This window comes from Macrobrachium nipponense, chromosome 33 (assembly GCF_015104395.2).
Source record: "Macrobrachium nipponense isolate FS-2020 chromosome 33, ASM1510439v2, whole genome shotgun sequence".
Taxonomy (NCBI): Eukaryota; Metazoa; Arthropoda; class Malacostraca; order Decapoda; family Palaemonidae; genus Macrobrachium; species Macrobrachium nipponense.
The window spans coordinates 20,160,652-20,168,102 of record NC_087219.1 but is presented as its reverse complement, the minus strand read 5'-3'; the positions used below and the strand labels follow the sequence as shown (position 1 = coordinate 20,168,102).

The 7,451-nt window shown below is 39.1% G+C and overlaps 1 pseudogene; it reads right to left on the bottom strand.

Moving 5' to 3' along the window:
- Positions 1 to 4,567: 4,567 nt before the first annotated feature.
- On the bottom strand, positions 4,568 to 6,737 carry LOC135202783 (uncharacterized; annotated as a pseudogene).
- Positions 6,738 to 7,451: the final 714 nt, after the last annotated feature.

The window sequence follows — 7,451 nt, the reverse complement described above, 5'->3', positions numbered from 1 at the left end:
ACATTTTGCAATTAATTTTGCCTATTGTGTACAATTTGCAGGCACTAAACGCTGCAAATTGTACACAATAGGCAAGATTAATTGCAAAATGTACACATTTGGCAATTATCCACATTTTGCGTAACATATATATTTATGTGTGTGTGTATCATACATGTAATTTTAGTGTAGTATACGTATTTACTGATGCTATTTTAATCATTAATTATATATAGCTAAGTTATTCATGGTAGATAAGACCAACCGATTAAGTGAAAACAATCTCATTTTAACTGGAAACTACTTTTGGATTAATATAATACTTAATCGATTAATATTGTGTTTATATGTTTGTATGCATGCATGTATGTATGCATATATGTAGCCTGGCCAAAGTAACAACGTGATTCCACGATATGAAGAAAATACGTCCAAATATCCACTTAATATGCGGAGCAACATTTGCTCAGATAACCCAAGAAGATTTGCAAAATTATTCACCCAGTTTATGACGACCTTTTGTGCTGAAACAGGGACAAATAATCTGGCCCGAGATAGCTAACACTGCTTTTAAGAGAGAGAGAGAGAGAGAGAGAGAGAGAGAGAGAGAGAGAGAGAGAGAGAGAGAGAGAGAGAGAGAGAGAGCAGTTTTCCCGGCTATAAACCAGACGCATTTCGTTGCTCCTGCATCTGGCACCCAAGCGCAACATAGCCCCTGGCGCCAAATACATTTTGAGAAGAAGAGCTGGCACCGAAATTTTACATGTTTGGCCCACTAAGGAAATACGGTTTTCGGGGAAGTGCTGCTGCATCTCTCTCTCTTTCTCTCTCTCTCCGCGGTTAGCATTGTCCGTTCGCCATCCAAAAATGTGTTGCAACCGTAGACGCTACTTCGCTGCTTTTTGTTTACTGGGGTTGTTCTTTGTCGAAAAAAAATATGTGTGGTCAGATTTTGTAAATATAAATAAATAGACACATGGATAAATAAATAATAGAATAGAAAAATAATTATTGAAATTTATTAACTAGAGCTGAAATAGCTACTATACGGGAAAATATGTGGAATGTAAAAAGAAAAAAATTAAGTTACGAAGGCAAATGCAGTATGCGCGATTTTAGCTTCAAGTTGTTCACTGTTGAATATGGAACCTTAATGTAAGTAGGAATTTATGTTCTTCTTTAAACAAAAATAGGCTCCTAAGAGAAGCAATGAACTTTTAAAAAATGAAATAGAATCGCTTAGGAATCTTATAGCATAATGTAATTTATAGAACAGACAACGTATAAAATGGTCCACTTCACTGTTAAGAAATATCAGCTAGACCAGGAAAACACATTTCTAAAAGGAAGAGTTAAAGAAGTTGAACAGCAAAATGAGAAGTAACCAGAGGGAACAGAGGATAAGCAAAAGGTAGATAAGAAACTTGCCGAGTCTGAAAAGGCACTGAAAAGAACCCTCTGTGCAGTTTACTGCCTACACAGGGCCCATTGGGGGTACACTGTGGGAAAGACCTAATTGCAGTGACATTAGATTCACCGTAGGCGTTGTCTCATGAGGTAAATGACTGGCAAATAAAAGCCGAAACTGGATATTCATCGAAGAACAAGGTCTGGGAAGAGCGTCAGTTCTCAAGTAATCCTACATAAACAAAATGCATTCGGGGTCTGTTGCAGATATTTCGTTCATTAGTGGTCACCCAACCAGATACTGAACATACCCAGCCTTGATAAACCTCACTAATCGGAAAACAAATAGTTTAGCAAATTTGTCACAAAACAAGGTCAAAAGCAAACTGACGAATTGAAGTTTCTCAAACGAAAGGCTAAAGTCTTGGTTATTAAGTTTACTTAGCCTAAAGATCCTGGCTTCAGAAGAGGTTTTCTAATTAAGATTTTATTCTCTCTTTGTAATGACATATGTGCACATGGTCTTTTACATTAATCTATTTATTTTTATTTTACAAATGAACTTTTTTTATTGGATTTTTGCGTAGGAAGTTTGATGCATTTTTAATTTGCTCTTGATGATAGTAACATTATTAGCAATGTATAAGTGGAACAATATACGTAATTATAACATGACTATTATTATTATTATCATTACTTACTCATTTCTGTCAACTGTACTTTTAAAATCGATACTTGCAAACTACACTTTGGGGAGAGAGAGAGAAGGATTTTTGAGAAGAGAGAGAGGGGAGAGAGAGAGAGAGAGAGAGAGAGAGAGAGAGAGAGAGAGAATGCATAGCCGGCGGGTAATTCATCCTCGGCCTAATCTGCCATGGCGACAGATACAATATTTTGCCGTTTCTTATCCCTTGGGCTACAGAGCATCTATGAGATTTATGAGACATATATATTTGTTTGTTTATCTTTCCCTTCTCTTTCTCTTTCTCTCACCTAATGGGTCCTTCGTTTTGGTCTGTTCTACTGTCTGAATAATAATAATAATAATAATAATAATAATAATAATAATAATAATAATAATAATAATAATAATAATAATAATAATAATAATAATAATATTGTTGTTGTTGTTATTATTATTATTATTATTCATACATTTTTAAAAGATAAATTTAATGCCCATACGAAAAAATTCATGTAGAAATTAATAACATATTAATACACACACACACACACACTATATATATATATATATATATATATATATATATATATATATATATATATATATATATATATATATATATATATATATATATATACGCTTGTGTGTTCTTGCTCTTGAAATTACAGGAACACACGACATTAAGGCGCGAAGTACCTCAGGGAAATTGAAACCACAGATATAAAAGTGATTGAAACGCTCACTTTGTTAGGTTTAGATAAATTGGTACATCAATCTACTTTGGTATGGATATGGAAAATGGCTGCATCCTCTCCTTTTCGGATTACGATTTATTGTATGCCGAATGCATACGAATATTTCTGCCTTATACAAGACCCTGTGAGGAATGCGAGTTGTAAGGTTAGCTTGTATGTATTAATTGTGCTTGCGAACGCGTAGAGAATCACCCTTTGTATGCTAGCACGTACATCTTAAGAAAAAAAAAAAACACACGCACACAAACGAACGTTTAATATCGTCTCCTTTTACTACATCCAGACGAAAGTTGCTATGTCCTGAATGCAGCGCGACATTGCATTGGCGCCAAATACCCTGCAAGTGGAGATATGGCACCAGAGATTGGGTAAAGATTCTGGCCAGATCTAGCGAGATTCCGCATTTATTTCATGTAGTCTTTCCCTTAAGGGGATAGTGCCGTCAGTGCACCTCATGCGGTACACTATAGGCTTAAGGTTCTTTGCAGAGTCCCTTCGACCCCTACCTACATCCCTTTTCAATCCTTTTACTGTACCACAGTAGTTCATATTCTTTATTTCGATCTTCCTTTCCAACCTCACCTAGCAATTGATTCACAGCGCAACTGGGAGGTTTTCCTCTTGTTACACTTTTAAACCCTGTTTACTGTCAATTTCCATTCAGCGCTTTGTATATTCTGTTGTTTTGCTGTGAATTGCTTCTCTTCGCCAGGTAGACTATACAGTAGGTAGTACTTGCCCGAAGGATATAAGAAAGCGCTTGAAATATCCTCTTTTTGATTTATTCTGACTAATTCAAATGACATTGTGTGCTGATATCAGACGTCGTTGACACAACAATGCTCTCTGGATCGTTTGTGGGACCATTAGCTTCGGTCTAGTGGCCTCATTCCAAAATTCATTGCATAGGCTGGAGCCCTGAAATGATCATTTATGAGTGCATGACTAAAACTGCAACAGTTTTAGGAAGGCTTTGGAAGCCGACATTGGCTTCATACAAAACATTTTATTGCTATTTTAGCAACGTCTGTAGTTGCCATTCCATTAGTTTTGAAATGATGATTTTAAAATATTAAGATTATTTAACGCAATGCATGTGTCACCGGTTTTTGACCGAATTTATTTTTCCATCAGTTAAGGTGAGGCCCAAAATTCAACAAATATTTCAAAAGACGAGAACTTAATTACTTGTACGTATACATAAAACAGGGTAATTGGCAGTTAAGCGTTTAGCGGCCCGCAGATATAGAGTCGCATCGCATTACTGTTGAAGTCGGCGGTACGAATTGTTCTATGTGACGATCGGTCACCGGTGGCAAATGACAGTGACGCCGTGGTTTACGAATCTCCCATCAGACAGCTCTACAAATGACAATTTTTTTTTTTAATCAATTTATTGCACCCATTGGCGTCAGACATTTGAGTACATGGTAAACAGTAATATTGTTTACATCTACATTGTGATTAAGTTATGCCTAAAGAATAAAAAAATAAAGTATATACAGACTTTTAAGTACATATTAAAACAGTATTGTTTACATCTACAGCACATAATGAAGGTTATACAAAGGAATACAAAATAAAGTATAGACATATTTAGTGCATATTAAAAATAATATTGCTCATTTCTTTATATTAAAGGTTATACAAATGAATTCATATGGAATACAAATTAAATTTAGTTTGATTTCGTAGGTAGGTTGTACCTATCTTTAATTAGTACTACAAAACAGCTGATTGTTCAGTATCCACCAAAGTGAGGATGGCGCATGAGGATCTCATCGAGCAAATTATTATCTGTCAATAATTTTTTACATATATCAACTACTGTGAGTCTTTGGGGTAATATGTCACTAACAAGTGGACATTCCAGGCAATAGTGTTCCAGGGTGTTGGCGTTGGGTGCATCACATAACCTACAGGAGGAGAAGTGAGGAACTCCATCTTGCTCAGCCACCTGCCAAACTGGTCGCCAACCCAGCCGAAGACGTGCACAAACCACATTATTTTGACGAACCATGAGTCCACTGCGGCGATACTTGTGTTGGTGAGGAAAGAAGTGATCATAATGCTGTATTGATACACTGGTGACTCTCTCGGCATTACTACAATGATGAGTAGGTGAGCGAGCAGCTTGTCGCACCATTTTTCTGCAGCACAGGAGAGATGGACTGGGAGCATCAGCATCTGGAGGATCCAGTTGACAGGCAGCCTTTGCGAGATGGTCAACGGTGTTGTTAGCCAGAAGACCCACATGAGAGGGAATCAATAGGAAGTGCACTACCAGTGAGCTCATGTTGGCCAAGTCTAGTTGCCTATGTATTTGTGTAACCAGGGGCTGGTATGCTGGCTTATGTGATGAAAGGGCTTGGAATGCTGGTTGCGAGTTGCAGAAGATCAAGCCGTTGTTTCTGGTCCGTGTGATTAAAATAACTGCATCTAGAAGTCCATGTAGTTCACAATACGTGGAGCTTGATGACTTTTGGAGGCGACGGCCTGTCCAGCCCTCTGGCGGGGGTTCCAAAGTGGGGGAGAAAACAGCACATAAAGCACTGCCATCCTGCTGTAGGGAGCCGTCTGTGTAGAGGTGATGGGCTACACTGAGGGACGAGGATAGTCTGTCGATGGTCTCCATTGCACATTGTTGTTGAAGTTGAGGCAAGTCAGTCTTAGAGACTGGAGTGTAAGAGATTGCTGGCACAGGAATCTGCCAGGGTGCAAGGCCATGATCCACATTCTCTGCCACTATGTTGATGTCAAGCCCCCAAATGCTTGAACAGACAGTACTAACTAGTGTACGTCCCCCCTGGTGTAGTTGTGGACAAGGTGCATCTAGATCGAGAGAAGTTCTGATGATGTGTGAATAGTGAGGAGACAGTTGAGGGTAATACAGGCATTTGATACTGAAGTAGGTGACATTGGAGTATATTCTCTCAACAAGTGGAGGGAGACATAGTTCGTGTTGGATGTTTACAATTCTAGTGGATGCTGGACAACCTAGAATGAATCTCATTGCTTGGTTCTGGAATTTTTCAAGCGGCTGTAGAGTTGATCTGGAGAGTTGACATAGTGCAGGGGAAAGATAATCTATCACTGAGCGGATGAAAGCAATATATATGGTTCTGGCAACAGGGATAGATACTCCTGCAGAATAATTAGTAAGCCCCTTGAGAGGAGTCAGGCGTCGCTGTAACCGGGCCAGCAGATCTTGAACAATGGGATGATCTCTGTCTTGCTGGAATGGATGGTGTAATTCACACTGGCGCTCCCAAATAAATATATTGTGTGCATAAAGGTACAACATTGTTCCCCACAGTAAATTCTGGTAGATTCCTTGCTGGCCTTGGGGAGAAGATTCTACTTTTTCTTGGGGAGATGATAAGACCACAGGAGGATGCTGATTTGTAGAAGGAAGAAAGGAAGCATTGCAAGTGATCCGGAGAGGTTGAATGAATGCAAATATCGTCTGCGTAGCAAGTGATGGTTGTGTTATCAGTATCAGGAAGTAAGGAGAGAAGGCGATGTCGGAGGATATTAAATAAAAATGGACTAAGTACTCCCCCTTGTGGAGTACCAAGTTCAAGTTCCTTTGCAGTGCTCAATGCTCCCTTAAACAGCACACGAGAGACTCTATTTCGAAGATATCCACGTATCCACCTCAAAATGTTTCCCTTTCGAAGATATCCACGTATCCACCTCAAAAGATTTCCCTTGATTCCAAAATCAATAAGCTGGTCTAAAATAATGTCTCTATTTGCAACGTCAAATGCACTTTTCAAATCAATGAAGGCTACAACACCGGTTGGGGTTGGGGAGAGACGAGTGTAGAGCTCCATGAGACAATGATGTGTTCCTCGTTGGGGTAGGAAGCCGTATATTCTAGACGAAAGCTTATCTTGCAGCCGGAACATAAGGCGTGAGAGGAGAATGCGTTCAAATACTTTGCAGAAACAGGAGGTGAGGGAGATAGAACGAAATTTGTCAGTGCCAGGCTTGAGAACGGGTACAATTGTACTATGAGTCCATCCTAGGGGCACATATCACAGGCAGAGGCAGAGGTTGTAGAGCCGGAGGAGAGGGTTGCCAGGTATTTTTATGAGTGTGCAAAGGACTGCTTAGGTGATGCCATCATCACCAGGAGCTGACTTCTTACTCCTTGCTAAGGCACGTCGTAGCTCTTCCTTAGTTATGGGTACATCATCCTCTTCATCACTGCTCAGTAAGGCGGAACTGAGACGTAAGGCACGATGGTTTTTTTGTGAAGAGAGAGAGTCTTGTATATGAGCTGGAAGGTTGATGGTTCGTGACTGTGCTGACCACTCATCAATAAGGTCCTGTGCATATTTTAGGGCTGTTGCCTTGTATAATAAGGCGCCCTATGAGGTAATGTTAGACTTGCGATAATCTTACGCTAAGTCGGTTGGTATTGCACTTCCATATTCAATGGAGTGTCTTGGGGTTTGTAGATCACTTACAAAGTCGGTATTATCTTCTTGGTTATGACGACGATGTGTTAAACTCATGATGATTCGGTTTGATGAGGTTAGGATCTAGTAGAAACCACGAAGTACAAAAATACTTATATTCTCTGAATTTACATGGTGAAGATCAAGTAGGATTGTACA